The sequence below is a fragment of the Rhopalosiphum padi genome, unplaced genomic scaffold, assembly GCF_020882245.1.
Source record: "Rhopalosiphum padi isolate XX-2018 unplaced genomic scaffold, ASM2088224v1 scaffold1, whole genome shotgun sequence".
Lineage (NCBI taxonomy): Eukaryota > Metazoa > Arthropoda > Insecta > Hemiptera > Aphididae > Rhopalosiphum > Rhopalosiphum padi.
The window spans coordinates 7,491,462-7,511,919 of record NW_026869996.1 but is presented as its reverse complement, the minus strand read 5'-3'; the positions used below and the strand labels follow the sequence as shown (position 1 = coordinate 7,511,919).

Here is a 20,458-nt window from a genome sequence, read left to right as displayed (position 1 = left end):
TTACAAGCAGTTCAAAGTATGACTTTGTAATATTTGTTTAAATTACCATGTAAAATCATGTCAAAATTATGATATTAAATCATTTTTTATTGTGTTTGTGAAGTATCAGCTTAAATGTAATATTTGAATGTCAATTATTGAAAATTAGAATCATTTGCTTATAATCTAATGGTCAGGGTTTCATGACACTGACTTTTTGTTACACTACTATTAATTTAATATCAATTAAATTCAATACCCATTACACGCACGTTGCACAAAACCCTTGTTATTAGCAGTATCGTCTAGTACATTTTCAACGTAGGATATTGATATTTAGCATAGTGGTAGAAATGTGAATTCATGTCTCGGCATGTATTGAATGATCTGCTGTACTGCCATCTAAAAAAAAAATAGCAAGTTAAATATGTATAATGGTTGGAGGATAAAATGTCGCTACTAGACACCGTAAGGAGGACAACAATTTTTATATAACAACTAGTACGTGGACAACACTGAATAATTTTTTAAATGGAAACAATCAAAACATAAACTAACAGACAAACACTTCATTTTTATTACAAAATTCTTGAAAACAATTTACAGTTGAAACTCAAATACAAATACGAATGTAAAACTGCAAAATGATAGGAAATATAGACATAATATTATATAACAGACGATAAGAAATAATAATTATGATAAGCCATAAAAGATAGTACCTACAAATATACCAGAATGTTTTGTAGAATATAAAATGTACCTATTATAAGTGTGACTATTTGTACAACTGAAAATTTGCTCCTTTTCAATACGAAAAAAGTGGGTATCGCTCCGGTGTATAGTAGAGATGGTGAGTAGGTCACTGGTCACTATAATGGATGTGTTAAATTTGAATGCAACGACGGGTAGGATTGTATACGAAAAACGATTCTGAACGGAGATGATTTGTCAGTCAATGATAATTAGTTGGATATATTATATTATTACCTATATTTAAATTGTAATATATCGTTATTTTACGCGATTTCGTAAAAAATTATATTTCATACGCACATAAAATGTTTTCTATATTGACAATGGATTTATTTTTTTACTGTTACTTGAAGGAAAACTTATGGATAACCTAGTATATCCAACCTTAAGTATAAATCACAAAGATTTTATGAATTTTCAACTTCAAAATTCTTTGCAAATTTTCGTGATTTTGATATATTTTCTAAACATTTGAACTTTAAATGCTTATAAACAATAATTGTGACTAACGATTTTTGATTTATTTTTTACTACGATAAGTTTCAATTATCTATAAGTAGCTTAAAAAAATGTCAAAATATTTTGAAAATTTAATCGCAAATAGATAACGCTAATATAAACGTTTGTTGAAAATTTCAAGTATTTACAATGATTCGTTTTTGACTTGCAGCAAAATCAAAAAATCGATTTTGTCTTTTCAAAGAGGGGCTGAAGTCAAAAACGAAGCATTATTACTACTCCAAAAAGTGATGACGGACACAAAAATAATACAAACATCATTGTAAAATCAATACAATCATCACTCCGTTCAGAATCTAAAAATATTAATTTGTATTATTCGTCAAAATTAACTTGTAAAATCATATTTTATAGTTTTTATGAAGTAAAAATATCAGGTTAAATGAAACATGTGCAAGTTAAAAATTATAAATTAGAATCATTTTCGTAATCGAGTAGTCAAGGATCAAGACACTTACTTGTGTTAACTTCGGGCATAAAATATGAACAATTCGTTTATAATATCAAAAATCTTTATTAAATGAACAACAACTACACCCAATAGCTAAGTAAAAACAACCGTCAATTATGTCAAAAGGCCGTCCGGCGAACGGCACACAACCAACTAGTTTTACTCTGAGGCGATCGGGCATCGGCCGACGGATGTCGTCCCCACTACCGCCCTCTGTCGGTGCATACATTTAATAATTTTGAGTGTTTTATAAGCAGTTTAAAATTGGAATTTGTCAAAATTATCATATAAAAACATGTATTATAGTGTATTCAAAATACCAGGTTAAATGAAACACGTGAAAGACAATAATGGTAAATTTCTTAAACTATTGTTCAACCTTCTAAACATTAACTTAATATTTGAGTGTTTTATAAATGTTTTATAATGATCATTTAAATATTATAGTAAAAATAAAATATATTTATAGCATAGGTAAAATTTAAGAATAAACAATACAAGCTAAAGTTGTTTACTATTATTTTATTCAGATATTTAACAAATCTCAATTGTTTCACAGCTATTAATTTAGTATCAATTATATTCAATAACCATTGCATAAATCCAATATTATTATCAGTATCTTCTAGTCCATTTTCAACCTAGGATGTTGATACTCTCCTTAGTGGTAGAAATGTGAATTCGTGTCTCAGCATGCCTTGATTGATCTGATATACTGCCATCTGAAAAAATGTAGTAAGTTAATAACGTATAACCGTTGGAGAATAAGTTGAGAATACAGTGTTTTACAGGCAGTTCAAAGTATGAATTTGTAATATCAGTCAATATTATCATATAAAAAACATGTTTTATAGTGTTTATGAAGTATCAGCTTAAATGACAAATATGGATGTTAGTAATGGTAAATAAGAATCATTTACTTAACCTAATTGTCTAGGTTTCATGACACTAACTTGATAATTGAGATTTTTATGAGCAGCTAAAAATATGAATTTGTAATATGAGTCAAAATTATGATATATAAGCACGTTTTATAGTGTTTATTATCAAGTATGAGCCTAAATGAAATATATGGAAGTTAATAATGGTAAATAAGAACCATTTACTTAATATAATGGTTAGGGTTTTATGACACTAACTTTTTGTAACACTACTATTCATTGAATATCAATTACATCCAATACCCATTACACGCACTATGCATAAAACCATTAATATTAGCAGTACCTTCTATTCCATTTTCAACGGAAAATGTTGTAACTTTCCCAAGTGATAGAAATGTTAATTCATGTCTCAGCATGCCTCCAGTGATCTGCAGTACTGCCATCTAAAACACAAATAGTCAGTTAAATATGTATAATGGTTAAAGAAATAATTATAATGCTTAGCAATAAAACAGATAGTACAAATCTACCAGAATGTTTTGTTGAGTTTTAATGTAAAACAAAATATAAGTAAAGAATACACTTGTACATTAACATAAAATTGCTGCTTTTCAATATTAAAATAATAAGAGTTTGTAATACTTGTATAACGTATACAATAAGAATCATTGTCATAATTTAGTAGTCAAGGTTTCTAGACACTAACATGAGAATTGAGTGTTTTATAAACAGTTAAAAATATGACTTTGTAAAATTACCATGTAAAATCATGTTTTATTGTGTTTATGAAGTATCAGCTTAAATGTAATATTTGAATGTCAATTATTGAAAGTTAGAATCATTTGCTTATAATCTAATGATCAGAGTTTCATGACACTGACTTTTTGTTACACTACTATTAATTTAATATCAATTAAATTCAATACCCATTACACGCACGTTGCACAAAACCATTATTATTAGCAGTACTGTCTAGTCCATTTTCAACGTAGGATGTTGATGTTTTGCATAGTGGTAGAAATGTGAATTCATGTCTCAGCATGTATTGAGTGATCTGCTGTACTGCCATCTAAAAATAAAAAATAGTCAGTTAAATATTATGTGTATAGTGGTTGGAGAATAACTTGAGAATACAGTGTTTTACAAGCAGTTCAAAGTATGACTTTGTAATATTTGTTTAAATTACCATGTAAAATCATGTCAAAATTATGATATTAAATCATTTTTTATTGTGTTTGTGAAGTATCAGCTTAAATGTAATATTTGAATGTCAATTATTGAAAATTAGAATCATTTGCTTATAATCTAATGGTCAGGGTTTCATGACACTGACTTTTTGTTACACTACTATTAATTTAATATCAATTAAATTCAATACCCATTACACGCACGTTGCACAAAACCCTTGTTATTAGCAGTATCGTCTAGTACATTTTCAACGTAGGATATTGATATTTAGCATAGTGGTAGAAATGTGAATTCATGTCTCGGCATGTATTGAATGATCTGCTGTACTGCCATCTAAAAAAAAAATAGCAAGTTAAATATGTATAATGGTTGGAGGATAAAATGTCGCTACTAGACACCGTAAGGAGGACAACAATTTTTATATAACAACTAGTACGTGGACAACACTGAATAATTTTTTAAATGGAAACAATCAAAACATAAACTAACAGACAAACACTTCATTTTTATTACAAAATTCTTGAAAACAATTTACAGTTGAAACTCAAATACAAATACGAATGTAAAACTGCAAAATGATAGGAAATATAGACATAATATTATATAACAGACGATAAGAAATAATAATTATGATAAGCCATAAAAGATAGTACCTACAAATATACCAGAATGTTTTGTAGAATATAAAATGTACCTATTATAAGTGTGACTATTTGTACAACTGAAAATTTGCTCCTTTTCAATACGAAAAAAGTGGGTATCGCTCCGGTGTATAGTAGAGATGGTGAGTAGGTCACTGGTCACTATAATGGATGTGTTAAATTTGAATGCAACGACGGGTAGGATTGTATACGAAAAACGATTCTGAACGGAGATGATTTGTCAGTCAATGATAATTAGTTGGATATATTATATTATTACCTATATTTAAATTGTAATATATCGTTATTTTACGCGATTTCGTAAAAAATTATATTTCATACGCACATAAAATGTTTTCTATATTGACAATGGATTTATTTTTTTACTGTTACTTGAAGGAAAACTTATGGATAACCTAGTATATCCAACCTTAAGTATAAATCACAAAGATTTTATGAATTTTCAACTTCAAAATTCTTTGCAAATTTTCGTGATTTTGATATATTTTCTAAACATTTGAACTTTAAATGCTTATAAACAATAATTGTGACTAACGATTTTTGATTTATTTTTTACTACGATAAGTTTCAATTATCTATAAGTAGCTTAAAAAATGTCAAAATATTTTGAAAATTTAATCGCAAATAGATAACGCTAATATAAACGTTTGTTGAAAATTTCAAGTATTTACAATGATTCGTTTTTGACTTGCAGCAAAATCAAAAAATCGATTTTGTCTTTTCAAAGAGGGGCTGAAGTCAAAAACGAAGCATTATTACTACTCCAAAAAGTGATGACGGACACAAAAATAATACAAACATCATTGTAAAATCAATACAATCATCACTCCGTTCAGAATCTAAAAATATTAATTTGTATTATTCGTCAAAATTAACTTGTAAAATCATATTTTATAGTTTTTATGAAGTAAAAATATCAGGTTAAATGAAACATGTGCAAGTTAAAAATTATAAATTAGAATCATTTTCGTAATCGAGTAGTCAAGGATCAAGACACTTACTTGTGTTAACTTCGGGCATAAAATATGAACAATTCGTTTATAATATCAAAAATCTTTATTAAATGAACAACAACTACACCCAATAGCTAAGTAAAAACAACCGTCAATTATGTCAAAAGGCCGTCCGGCGAACGGCACACAACCAACTAGTTTTACTCTGAGGCGATCGGGCATCGGCCGACGGATGTCGTCCCCACTACCGCCCTCTGTCGGTGCATACATTTAATAATTTTGAGTGTTTTATAAGCAGTTTAAAATTGGAATTTGTCAAAATTATCATATAAAAACATGTATTATAGTGTATTCAAAATACCAGGTTAAATGAAACACGTGAAAGACAATAATGGTAAATTTCTTAAACTATTGTTCAACCTTCTAAACATTAACTTAATATTTGAGTGTTTTATAAATGTTTTATAATGATCATTTAAATATTATAGTAAAAATAAAATATATTTATAGCATAGGTAAAATTTAAGAATAAACAATACAAGCTAAAGTTGTTTACTATTATTTTATTCAGATATTTAACAAATCTCAATTGTTTCACAGCTATTAATTTAGTATCAATTATATTCAATAACCATTGCATAAATCCAATATTATTATCAGTATCTTCTAGTCCATTTTCAACCTAGGATGTTGATACTCTCCTTAGTGGTAGAAATGTGAATTCGTGTCTCAGCATGCCTTGATTGATCTGATATACTGCCATCTGAAAAAATGTAGTAAGTTAATAACGTATAACCGTTGGAGAATAAGTTGAGAATACAGTGTTTTACAGGCAGTTCAAAGTATGAATTTGTAATATCAGTCAATATTATCATATAAAAAACATGTTTTATAGTGTTTATGAAGTATCAGCTTAAATGACAAATATGGATGTTAGTAATGGTAAATAAGAATCATTTACTTAACCTAATTGTCTAGGTTTCATGACACTAACTTGATAATTGAGATTTTTATGAGCAGCTAAAAATATGAATTTGTAATATGAGTCAAAATTATGATATATAAGCACGTTTTATAGTGTTTATTATCAAGTATGAGCCTAAATGAAATATATGGAAGTTAATAATGGTAAATAAGAACCATTTACTTAATATAATGGTTAGGGTTTTATGACACTAACTTTTTGTAACACTACTATTCATTGAATATCAATTACATCCAATACCCATTACACGCACTATGCATAAAACCATTAATATTAGCAGTACCTTCTATTCCATTTTCAACGGAAAATGTTGTAACTTTCCCAAGTGATAGAAATGTTAATTCATGTCTCAGCATGCCTCCAGTGATCTGCAGTACTGCCATCTAAAACACAAATAGTCAGTTAAATATGTATAATGGTTAAAGAAATAATTATAATGCTTAGCAATAAAACAGATAGTACAAATCTACCAGAATGTTTTGTTGAGTTTTAATGTAAAACAAAATATAAGTAAAGAATACACTTGTACATTAACATAAAATTGCTGCTTTTCAATATTAAAATAATAAGAGTTTGTAATACTTGTATAACGTATACAATAAGAATCATTGTCATAATTTAGTAGTCAAGGTTTCTAGACACTAACATGAGAATTGAGTGTTTTATAAACAGTTAAAAATATGACTTTGTAAAATTACCATGTAAAATCATGTTTTATTGTGTTTATGAAGTATCAGCTTAAATGTAATATTTGAATGTCAATTATTGAAAGTTAGAATCATTTGCTTATAATCTAATGATCAGAGTTTCATGACACTGACTTTTTGTTACACTACTATTAATTTAATATCAATTAAATTCAATACCCATTACACGCACGTTGCACAAAACCATTATTATTAGCAGTACTGTCTAGTCCATTTTCAACGTAGGATGTTGATGTTTTGCATAGTGGTAGAAATGTGAATTCATGTCTCAGCATGTATTGAGTGATCTGCTGTACTGCCATCTAAAAATAAAAAATAGTCAGTTAAATATTATGTGTATAGTGGTTGGAGAATAACTTGAGAATACAGTGTTTTACAAGCAGTTCAAAGTATGACTTTGTAATATTTGTTTAAATTACCATGTAAAATCATGTGAAAATTATGATATTAAATCATTTTTTATTGTGTTTGTGAAGTATCAGCTTAAATGTAATATTTGAATGTCAATTATTGAAAATTAGAATCATTTGCTTATAATCTAATGGTCAGGGTTTCATGACACTGACTTTTTGTTACACTACTATTAATTTAATATCAATTAAATTCAATACCCATTACACGCACGTTGCACAAAACCCTTGTTATTAGCAGTATCGTCTAGTACATTTTCAACGTAGGATATTGATATTTAGCATAGTGGTAGAAATGTGAATTCATGTCTCGGCATGTATTGAATGATCTGCTGTACTGCCATCTAAAAAAAAAATAGCAAGTTAAATATGTATAATGGTTGGAGGATAAAATGTCGCTACTAGACACCGTAAGGAGGACAACAATTTTTATATAACAACTAGTACGTGGACAACACTGAATAATTTTTTAAATGGAAACAATCAAAACATAAACTAACAGACAAACACTTCATTTTTATTACAAAATTCTTGAAAACAATTTACAGTTGAAACTCAAATACAAATACGAATGTAAAACTGCAAAATGATAGGAAATATAGACATAATATTATATAACAGACGATAAGAAATAATAATTATGATAAGCCATAAAAGATAGTACCTACAAATATACCAGAATGTTTTGTAGAATATAAAATGTACCTATTATAAGTGTGACTATTTGTACAACTGAAAATTTGCTCCTTTTCAATACGAAAAAAGTGGGTATCGCTCCGGTGTATAGTAGAGATGGTGAGTAGGTCACTGGTCACTATAATGGATGTGTTAAATTTGAATGCAACGACGGGTAGGATTGTATACGAAAAACGATTCTGAACGGAGATGATTTGTCAGTCAATGATAATTAGTTGGATATATTATATTATTACCTATATTTAAATTGTAATATATCGTTATTTTACGCGATTTCGTAAAAAATTATATTTCATACGCACATAAAATGTTTTCTATATTGACAATGGATTTATTTTTTTACTGTTACTTGAAGGAAAACTTATGGATAACCTAGTATATCCAACCTTAAGTATAAATCACAAAGATTTTATGAATTTTCAACTTCAAAATTCTTTGCAAATTTTCGTGATTTTGATATATTTTCTAAACATTTGAACTTTAAATGCTTATAAACAATAATTGTGACTAACGATTTTTGATTTATTTTTTACTACGATAAGTTTCAATTATCTATAAGTAGCTTAAAAAATGTCAAAATATTTTGAAAATTTAATCGCAAATAGATAACGCTAATATAAACGTTTGTTGAAAATTTCAAGTATTTACAATGATTCGTTTTTGACTTGCAGCAAAATCAAAAAAATCGATTTTGTCTTTTCAAAGAGGGGCTGAAGTCAAAAACGAAGCATTATTACTACTCCAAAAAGTGATGACGGACACAAAAATAATACAAACATCATTGTAAAATCAATACAATCATCACTCCGTTCAGAATCTAAAAATATTAATTTGTATTATTCGTCAAAATTAACTTGTAAAATCATATTTTATAGTTTTTATGAAGTAAAAATATCAGGTTAAATGAAACATGTGCAAGTTAAAAATTATAAATTAGAATCATTTTCGTAATCGAGTAGTCAAGGATCAAGACACTTACTTGTGTTAACTTCGGGCATAAAATATGAACAATTCGTTTATAATATCAAAAATCTTTATTAAATGAACAACAACTACACCCAATAGCTAAGTAAAAACAACCGTCAATTATGTCAAAAGGCCGTCCGGCGAACGGCACACAACCAACTAGTTTTACTCTGAGGCGATCGGGCATCGGCCGACGGATGTCGTCCCCACTACCGCCCTCTGTCGGTGCATACATTTAATAATTTTGAGTGTTTTATAAGCAGTTTAAAATTGGAATTTGTCAAAATTATCATATAAAAACATGTATTATAGTGTATTCAAAATACCAGGTTAAATGAAACACGTGAAAGACAATAATGGTAAATTTCTTAAACTATTGTTCAACCTTCTAAACATTAACTTAATATTTGAGTGTTTTATAAATGTTTTATAATGATCATTTAAATATTATAGTAAAAATAAAATATATTTATAGCATAGGTAAAATTTAAGAATAAACAATACAAGCTAAAGTTGTTTACTATTATTTTATTCAGATATTTAACAAATCTCAATTGTTTCACAGCTATTAATTTAGTATCAATTATATTCAATAACCATTGCATAAATCCAATATTATTATCAGTATCTTCTAGTCCATTTTCAACCTAGGATGTTGATACTCTCCTTAGTGGTAGAAATGTGAATTCGTGTCTCAGCATGCCTTGATTGATCTGATATACTGCCATCTGAAAAAATGTAGTAAGTTAATAACGTATAACCGTTGGAGAATAAGTTGAGAATACAGTGTTTTACAGGCAGTTCAAAGTATGAATTTGTAATATCAGTCAATATTATCATATAAAAAACATGTTTTATAGTGTTTATGAAGTATCAGCTTAAATGACAAATATGGATGTTAGTAATGGTAAATAAGAATCATTTACTTAACCTAATTGTCTAGGTTTCATGACACTAACTTGATAATTGAGATTTTTATGAGCAGCTAAAAATATGAATTTGTAATATGAGTCAAAATTATGATATATAAGCACGTTTTATAGTGTTTATTATCAAGTATGAGCCTAAATGAAATATATGGAAGTTAATAATGGTAAATAAGAACCATTTACTTAATATAATGGTTAGGGTTTTATGACACTAACTTTTTGTAACACTACTATTCATTGAATATCAATTACATCCAATACCCATTACACGCACTATGCATAAAACCATTAATATTAGCAGTACCTTCTATTCCATTTTCAACGGAAAATGTTGTAACTTTCCCAAGTGATAGAAATGTTAATTCATGTCTCAGCATGCCTCCAGTGATCTGCAGTACTGCCATCTAAAACACAAATAGTCAGTTAAATATGTATAATGGTTAAAGAAATAATTATAATGCTTAGCAATAAAACAGATAGTACAAATCTACCAGAATGTTTTGTTGAGTTTTAATGTAAAACAAAATATAAGTAAAGAATACACTTGTACATTAACATAAAATTGCTGCTTTTCAATATTAAAATAATAAGAGTTTGTAATACTTGTATAACGTATACAATAAGAATCATTGTCATAATTTAGTAGTCAAGGTTTCTAGACACTAACATGAGAATTGAGTGTTTTATAAACAGTTAAAAATATGACTTTGTAAAATTACCATGTAAAATCATGTTTTATTGTGTTTATGAAGTATCAGCTTAAATGTAATATTTGAATGTCAATTATTGAAAGTTAGAATCATTTGCTTATAATCTAATGATCAGAGTTTCATGACACTGACTTTTTGTTACACTACTATTAATTTAATATCAATTAAATTCAATACCCATTACACGCACGTTGCACAAAACCATTATATGAAAATTGTGTAGGATTGTCCATAAATCCATGTAATTTATGTAAAAATGTCAAAAAATCGAAGTAAATTATGTAGAATTGGTCGAAATCCCATGAAAATTGTGTAGGATTGTCCAATAATCCATATATTTTATGTAAAAATGACCAAAAATCCATGTAATTTGTGTAGAAATGTCCATATATCCATGTATTTTATTTAAAAATGGCCATAAATTCATGTAAATTATGTAATTATGGTCAAAAATCCATGTAATTTAAGTAAAAATGGCCAATTATCCATGAAATTTGTGTAGAATTGTCCAAAACTCCATGTCTTTTATGTAAAAATGGCCAATAATCCATGAAATTTGTGTAAAATTGTCCAAAATTCCATGTAATTTATGTAAAAATGTCAAAAAATTGAAGTAAATTATGTAGAATTGGTCGAAATCCCATGAAAATTGTGAAGAGTTGACAAAAATCCATGTATTATCTGTAAAAATGGTCAAAAATCCATGTATTATCTGTAAAAATGGCAAAAACCCCATGTAATTCGTGAAGAATTGTCCAAAAATCCATGTATTTTATTTAAAAATGGCCATAAATTCATGTAAATTATGTAATTATGGTCAGAAATCCATGTAATTTAAGTAAAAATGTCCAATTATCCATGAAATTTGTGTAGAATTGTCCAAAACTCCATGTATTTTATGTAAAAAATGGCCAATAATCCATGAAATTTGTGTAAAATTGTCCAAAATTCCATGTAATTTATGTAAAAATGTCAAAAAATTGAAGTTAATTATGTAGAATTGGTCGAAATCCCATGAAAATTGTGAAGAGTTGACAAAAATCCATGTATTATGTGTAAAAAATGGTCAAAAATCCATGTATTATCTGTAAAAATGGCAAAAACCCCATGTAATTCGTGAAGAATTGTCCAAAAATCCATGTATTTTATTTAAAAATGGCCATAAATTCATGTAAATTATGTAATTATGGTCAGAAATCCATGTAATTTAAGTAAAAATGGCCAATTATCCATGAAATTTGTGTAGAATTGTCCAAAACTCCATGTATTTTATGTAAAAATGGCCAATGATCCATGAAATTTGTGTAAAATTGTCCAAAATTCCATGTAATTTATGTAAAAATGTCAAAAAATTGAAGTAAATTATGTAGAATTGGTCGAAATCCCATGAAAATTGTGAAGAGTTGACAAAAATCCATGTATTATGTGTAAAAATGGTCAAAAATCCATGTATTATCTGTAAAAAAGGCAAAAACCCCATGTAATTCGTGAAGAATTGTCCAAAAATCCATGTATTTTATTTAAAAATGGCCATAAATTCATGTAAATTATGTAATTATGGTCAGAAATCCATGTAATTTGAGTAAAAATGGCCAATTATCCATGAAATTTGTGTAGAATTGTCCAAAACTCCATGCATTTTATGTAAAAATGGCCAAAAATTGAAGTAAAATATGTAGAATTGGTCGAAATCCCATGAAAATTGTGTAGGATTGTCCATAAATCCATGTAATTTATGTAAAAATGTCAAAAAATCGAAGTAAATTATGTAGAATTGGTCGAAATCCCATGAAAATTGTGTAGGATTGTCCAATAATCCATATATTTTATGTAAAAAATGACCAAAAATCCATGTAATTTGTGTAGAAATGTCCATAAATCCATGTATTTTATTTAAAAATGGCAATAAATTCATGTAAATTATGTAATTATGGTCAAAAATCCATGTAATTTGAGTAAAAATGGCCAATTATCCATGAAATTTGTGTAGAATTGTCCAAAACTCCATGTATTTTATGTAAAAATGGCCAATGATCCATGAAATTTGTGTAAAATTGTCCAAAATTCCATGTAATTTATGTAAAAATGTCAAAAAATTGAAGTAAATTATGTAAAATTGGTCGAAATCCCATGAAAATTGTGAAGAGTTGACAAAAATCCATGTATTATGTGTAAAAATGGTCAAAAATCCATGTATTATCTGTAAAAAAGGCAAAAACCCCATGTAATTCGTGAAGAATTGTTCAAAAATCCATGAATTTTATTTAAAAATGGCCATAAATTCATGTAAATTATGTAATTATGGTCAGAAATCCATGTAATTTGAGTAAAAATAGCCAATTATCCATGAAATTTGTGTAAAATTGTCCAAAACTCCATGCATTTTATGTAAAAATGGCCAAAAATTGAAGTAAAATATGTAGAATTGGTCGAAATCCCATGAAAATTGTGTAGGATTGTCCATAAATCCATGTAATTTATGTAAAAATGTCAAAAAATCGAAGTAAATTATGTAGAATTGGTCGAAATCCCATGAAAATTGTGTAGGATTGTCCAATAATCCATATATTTTATGTAAAAATGACCAAAAATCCATGTAATTTGTGTAGAAATGTCCATATATCCATGTATTTTATTTAAAAATGGCCATAAATTCATGTAAATTATGTAATTATGGTCAAAAATCCATGTAATTTGAGTAAAAATGGCCAATTATCCATGAAATTTGTGTAGAATTGTCCAAAACTCGATGTATTTTATTTAAAAATGGCCAATAATCCATGTAATTTGAGTAAAAATGGCCAATTATCCATGAAATTTGTGTAGAATTGTCCAAAACTCCATGTCTTTTATGTAAAAATGGCCAATAATCCATGAAATTTGTGTAAAATTGTCCAAAATTCCATGTAATTTATGTAAAAATGTCAAAAAATTGAAGTAAATTATGTAGAATTGGTCGAAATCCCATTAAAATTGTGAAGAGTTGAAAAAATCCATGTATTATCTGTAAAAAATGGTCAAAAATCCATGTATTATCTGTAAAAAAGGCAAAAACCCCATGTAATTCGTGAAGAATTGTTCAAAAATCCATGAATTTTATTTAAAAATGGCCATAAATTCATGTAAATTATGTAATTATGGTCAGAAATCCATGTAATTTGAGTAAAAATAGCCAATTATCCATGAAATTTGTGTAGAATTGTCCAAAACTCCATGCATTTTATGTAAAAATGGCCAAAAATTGAAGTAAAATATGTAGAATTGGTCGAAATCCCATGAAAATTGTGTAGGATTGTCCATAAATCCATGTAATTTATGTAAAAATGTCAAAAAATCGAAGTAAATTATGTAGAATTGGTCGAAATCCCATGAAAATTGTGTAGGATTGTCCAATAATCCATATATTTTATGTAAAAATGACCAAAAATCCATGTATTTTATTTAAAAATGGCCATAAATTCATGTAAATTATGTAATTATGGTCAGAAATCCATGTAATTTGAGTAAAAATAGCCAATTATCCATGAAATTTGTGTAGAATTGTCCAAAACTCCATGCATTTTATGTAAAAATGGCCAAAAATTGAAGTAAAATATGTAGAATTGGTCGAAATCCCATGAAAATTGTGTAGGATTGTCCATAAATCCATGTAATTTATGTAAAAAATGTCAAAAAATCGAAGTAAATTATGTAGAATTGGTCGAAATCCCATGAAAATTGTGTAGGATTGTCCAATAATCCATATATTTTATGTAAAAATGACCAAAAATCCATGTAATTTGTGTAGAAATGTCCATATATCCATGTATTTTATTTAAAAATGGCCATAAATTCATGTAAATTATGTAATTATGGTCAAAAATCCATGTAATTTAAGTAAAAATGGCCAATTATCCATGAAATTTGTGTAGAATTGTCCAAAACTCCATGTCTTTTATGTAAAAATGGCCAATAATCCATGAAATTTGTGTAAAATTGTCCAAAATTCCATGTAATTTATGTAAAAATGTCAAAAAATTGAAGTAAATTATGTAGAATTGGTCGAAATCCCATGAAAATTGTGAAGAGTTGACAAAAATCCATGTATTATCTGTAAAAATGGTCAAAAAATCCATGTATTATCTGTAAAAATGGCAAAAACCCCATGTAATTCGTGAAAAATTGTCCAAAAATCCATGTATTTTATTTAAAAATGGCCATAAATTCATGTAAATTATGTAATTATGGTCAGAAATCCATGTAATTTAAGTAAAAATGTCCAATTATCCATGAAATTTGTGTAGAATTGTCCAAAACTCCATGTATTTTATGTAAAAATGGCCAATAATCCATGAAATTTGTGTAAAATTGTCCAAAATTCTATGTAATTTATGTAAAAATGTCAAAAAATTGAAGTTAATTATGTAGAATTGGTCGAAATCCCATGAAAATTGTGAAGAGTTGACAAAAATCCATGTATTATGTGTAAAAATGGTCAAAAATCCATGTATTATCTGTAAAAATGGCAAAAACCCCATGTAATTCGTGAAGAATTGTCCAAAAAATCCATGTATTTTATTTAAAAATGGCCATAAATTCGTGTAAATTATGTAATTATGGTCAGAAATCCATGTAATTTGAGTAAAAATGGCCAATTATCCATGAAATTTGTGTAGAATTGTCCAAAACTCCATGTATTTTATGTAAAAATGGCCAATGATCCATGAAATTTGTGTAAAATTGTCCAAAATTCCATGTAATTTATGTAAAAATGTCAAAAAATTGAAGTAAATTGTGTAGAATTGGTCGAAATCCCATGAAAATTGTGAAGAGTTGACAAAAATCCATGTATTATGTGTAAAAATGGTCAAAAATCCATGTATTATCTGTAAAAAAGGCAAAAACCCCATGTAATTCGTGAAGAATTGTCCAAAAATCCATGTATTTTATTTAAAAATGGCCATAAATTCATGTAAATTATGTAATTATGGTCAGAAATCCATGTAATTTGAGTAAAAATAGCCAATTATCCATGAAATTTGTGTAAAATTGTCCAAAATTCCATGTAATTTATGTAAAAATGTCAAAAAATTGAAGTAAATTATGTAGAATTGGTCGAAATCCCATTAAAATTGTGAAGAGTTGAAAAAATCCATGTATTATCTGTAAAAATGGTCAAAAATCCATGTATTATCTGTAAAAATGGCAAAAACTCCATGTAATTCGTGAAGAATTGTCCAAAAATCCATGTATTTTATTTAAAAATGGCCATAAATTCATGTAAATTATGTAATTATGGTCAGAAATCCATGTAATTTAAGTAAAAATGGCCAATTATCCATGAAATTTGTGTAGAATTGTCCAAAACTCCATGTATTTTATGTAAAAATGGCCAATAATCCATGAAATTTGTGTAAAATTGTACAAAATTCTATGTAATTTATGTAAAAATGTCAAAAAATTGAAGTTAATTATGTAGAATTGGTCGAAATCCCATGAAAATTGTGAAGAGTTCACAAAAATCCATGTATTATCTGTAAAAATGGTCAAAAATCCATGTATTATCTGTAAAAATGGCAAAAACCCCATGTAATTCGTGAAGAATTGTCCAAAAATCCATGTATTTTATTTAAAAATGGCCATAAATTCATGTAAATTATGTAATTATGGTCAGAAATCCATGTAATTTGAGTAAAAATGGCCAATTATCCATGAAATTTGTGTAGAATTGTCCAAAACTCCATGTATTTTATGTAAAAATGGCCAATGATCCATGAAATTTGTGTAAAATTGTCCAAAATTCCATGTAATTTATGTAAAAATGTCAAAAAATTGAAGTAAATTATGTAAAATTGGCCGAATTCCCATGAAAATTGTGAAGAGTTGACAAAAATCCATGTATTATGTGTAAAAAATGGTCAAAAATCCATGTATTATCTGTAAAAAAGGCAAAAACCCCATGTAATTCGTGAAGAATTGTCCAAAAATCCATTTATTTTATTTAAAAATGGCCATAAATTCATGTAAATTATGTAATTATGGTCAGAAATCCATGTAATTTGAGTAAAAATGGCCAATTATCCATGAAATTTGTGTAGAATTGTCCAAAACTCCATGCATTTTATGTAAAAATGGCCAAAAATTGAAGTAAAATATGTAGAATTTGTCGAAATCCCTTGAAAATTGTGTAGGATTGTCCATAAATCCATGTAATTTATGTAAAAATGTCAAAAAATCGAAGTAAATTATGTAGAATTGGTCGAAATCCCATGAAAATTGTGTAGGATTGTCCAATAATCCATATATTTTATGTAAAAATGACCAAAAATCCATGTAATTTGTGTAGAAATGTCCATATATCCATGTATTTTATTTAAAAATGGCCATAAATTCATGTAAATTATGTAATTATGGTCAAAAATCCATGTAATTTAAGTAAAAATGGCCAATTATCCATGAAATTTGTGTAGAATTGTCCAAAACTCCATGTCTTTTATGTAAAAATGGCCAATAATCCATGAAATTTGTGTAAAATTGTCCAAAATTCCATGTAATTTATGTAAAAATGTCAAAAAATTGAAGTAAATTATGTAGAATTGGTCGAAATCCCATGAAAATTGTGAAGAGTTGACAAAAATCCATGTATTATCTGTAAAAATGGTCAAAAATCCATGTATTATCTGTAAAAATGGCAAAAACCCCATGTAATTCGTGAAAAATTGTCCAAAAATCCATGTATTTTATTTAAAAATGGCCATAAATTCATGTAAATTATGTAATTATGGTCAGAAATCCATGTAATTTAAGTAAAAATGTCCAATTATCCATGAAATTTGTGTAGAATTGTCCAAAACTCCATGTATTTTATGTAAAAATGGCCAATAATCCATGAAATTTGTGTAAAATTGTCCAAAATTCTATGTAATTTATGTAAAAATGTCAAAAAATTGAAGTAAATTATGTAGAATTGGTCGAAATCCCATGAAAATTGTGAAGAGTTGACAAAAATCCATGTATTATCTGTAAAAATGGTCAAAAATCCATGTATTATCTGTAAAAATGGCAAAAACTTCATGTAATTCGTGAAGAATTGTCCAAAAATCCATGTATTTTATTTAAAAATGGCCATAAATTCATGTAAATTATGTAATTATGGTCAGAAATCCATGTAATTTGAGTAAAAATGGCCAATTATCCATGAAATTTGTGTAGAATTGTCCAAAACTCCATGCATTTTATGTAAAAATGGCCAAAAATTGAAGTAAAATCTGTAGAATTGGTCGAAATCCCATGAAAATTGTGTAGGATTGTCCATAAATCCATGTAATTTATGTAAAAATGTCAAAAAATCGAAGTAAATTATGTAGAATTGGTCGAAATCCCATTAAAATTGTGAAGAGTTGAAAAAATCCATGTATTATCTGTAAAAATGGTCAAAAATCCATGTATTATCTGTAAAAATGGCAAAAACTCCATGTAATTCGTGAAGAATTGTCCAAAAATCCATGTATTTTATTTAAAAAATGGCCATAAATTCATGTAAATTATGTAATTATGGTCAGAAATCCATGTAATTTAAGTAAAAATGGCCAATTATCCATGAAATTTGTGTAGAATTGTCCAAAACTCCATGTATTTTATGTAAAAATGGCCAATAATCCATGAAATTTGTGTAAAATTGTACAAAATTCTATGTAATTTATGTAAAAATGTCAAAAAATTGAAGTTAATTATGTAGAATTGGTCGAAATCCCATGAAAATTGTGAAGAGTTCACAAAAATCCATGTATTATCTGTAAAAATGGTCAAAAATCCATGTATTATCTGTAAAAATGGCAAAAACCCCATGTAATTCGTGAAGAATTGTCCAAAAATCCATGTATTTTATTTAAAAATGGCCATAAATTCATGTAAATTATGTAATTATGGTCAGAAATCCATGTAATTTGAGTAAAAATGGCCAATTATCCATGAAATTTGTGTAGAATTGTCCAAAACTCCATGTATTTTATGTAAAAATGGCCAATGATCCATGAAATTTGTGTAAAATTGTCCAAAATTCCATGTTATTTATGTAAAAATGTCAAAAAATTGAAGTAAATTATGTAAAATTGGTCGAATTCCCATGAAAATTGTGAAGAGTTGACAAAAATCCATGTATTATGTGTAAAAATGGTCAAAAATCCATGTATTATCTGTAAAAAAGGCAAAAACCCCATGTAATTCGTGAAGAATTGTCTAAAAATCTATGTATTTTATTTAAAAATGGCCATAAATTCATGTAAATTATGTAATTATGGTCAGAAATCCATGTAATTTGAGTAAAAATGGCCAATTATCCATGAAATTTGTGTAGAATTGTCCAAAACTCCATGCATTTTATGTAAAAATGGCCAAAAATTGAAGTAAAATATGTAGAATTGGTCGAAATCCCCATGAAAATTGTGTAGGATTGTCCATAAATCCATGTAATTTATGTAAAAATGTCAAAAAATCGAAGTAAATTATGTAGAATTGGTCAAAATCCCATGAAAATTGTGTAGGATTGTCCAATAATCCATATATTTTATGTAAAAATGACCAAAAATCCATGTAATTTGTGTAGAAATGTCCATAAATCCATGTTTTTTATTTAAAAATGGCCATAAATTCATGTAAATTATGTAATTATGGTCAGAAATCCATGTAATTTAAGTAAAAATGGCCAATTATCCATGAAATTTGTGTAGAATTCTCCAAAACTCCATGTATTTTATGTAAAAATGGCCAATAATCCATGAAATTTGTGTAAAATTGTCCAAAATTCTATGTAATTTATGTAAAAATGTCAAAAAATTGAAGTTAATTATGTAGAATTGGTCGAAATCCCATGAAAATTGTGAAGAGTTGACAAAAATCCATGTATTATCTGTAAAAATGGCAAAAACCCCATGTAATTCGTGAAGAATTGTCCAAAAATCCATGTATTTTATTTAAAAATGGCCATAAATTCATGTAAATTATGTAATTATGGTCAGAAATCCATGTAATTTGAGTAAAAATGGCCAATTATCCATGATATTTGTGTAGAATTGTCCAAAACTCCATGCATTTTATGTAAAAATGGCCAAAAATTGAAGTAAAATATGTAGAATTGGTTGAAATCCCATGAAAATTGTGTAGGATTGTCCATAAATCCATGTAATTTATGTAAAAATGTCAAAAAATCGAAGTAAATTATGTAGAATTGGTCGAAATCCCATGAAAATTGTGTAGGATTGTCCAATAATCCATATATTTTATGTAAAAATGACCAAAAATCCATGTAATTTGTGTAGAAATGTCCATAAATCCATGTATTTTATTTAAAAATGGCAATAAATTCATGTAAATTATGTAATTATGGTCAAAAATCCATGTAATTTGAGTAAAAATGGCCAATTATCCATGAAATTTGTGTAGAATTGTCCAAAACTCCATGTATTTTATGTAAAAATGGCCAATGATCCATGAAATTTGTATAAAATTGTCCAAAATTCCATGTAATTTATGTAAAAATGTCAAAAAATTGAAGTAAATTATGTAAAATTGGTCGAAATCCCATGAAAATTGTGAAGAGTTGACAAAAATCCATGTATTATGTGTAAAAATGGTCAAAAATCCATGTATTATCTGTAAAAAAGGCAAAAACCCCATGTAATTCGT

At 27.3% G+C, this 20,458-nt stretch overlaps 3 long non-coding RNA genes across 3 annotated transcripts; all 3 read right to left on the bottom strand.

The window, feature by feature from the left end:
- Nucleotides 1–2,212: 2,212 nt before the first annotated feature.
- Nucleotides 2,213–4,335, bottom strand: LOC132931322 (uncharacterized). Its single transcript, XR_009662462.1, has 4 exons — nt 3,968–4,335; nt 3,516–3,658; nt 2,933–3,032; nt 2,213–2,427 (listed from the first exon to the last, which is right to left on the bottom strand). It is a non-coding gene; the product is annotated as an uncharacterized LOC132931322 (long non-coding RNA).
- Nucleotides 4,336–5,940: 1,605 nt separating this feature from the next.
- On the bottom strand, nt 5,941–8,092 carry LOC132931319 (uncharacterized). Its single transcript, XR_009662460.1, has 4 exons — nt 7,696–8,092; nt 7,244–7,386; nt 6,661–6,760; nt 5,941–6,155 (listed from the first exon to the last, which is right to left on the bottom strand). It is a non-coding gene; the product is annotated as an uncharacterized LOC132931319 (long non-coding RNA).
- Nucleotides 8,093–9,669: 1,577 nt separating this feature from the next.
- Nucleotides 9,670–10,498, bottom strand: LOC132931160 (uncharacterized). Its single transcript, XR_009662354.1, has 2 exons — nt 10,390–10,498; nt 9,670–9,884 (listed from the first exon to the last, which is right to left on the bottom strand). It is a non-coding gene; the product is annotated as an uncharacterized LOC132931160 (long non-coding RNA).
- Nucleotides 10,499–20,458: the final 9,960 nt, after the last annotated feature.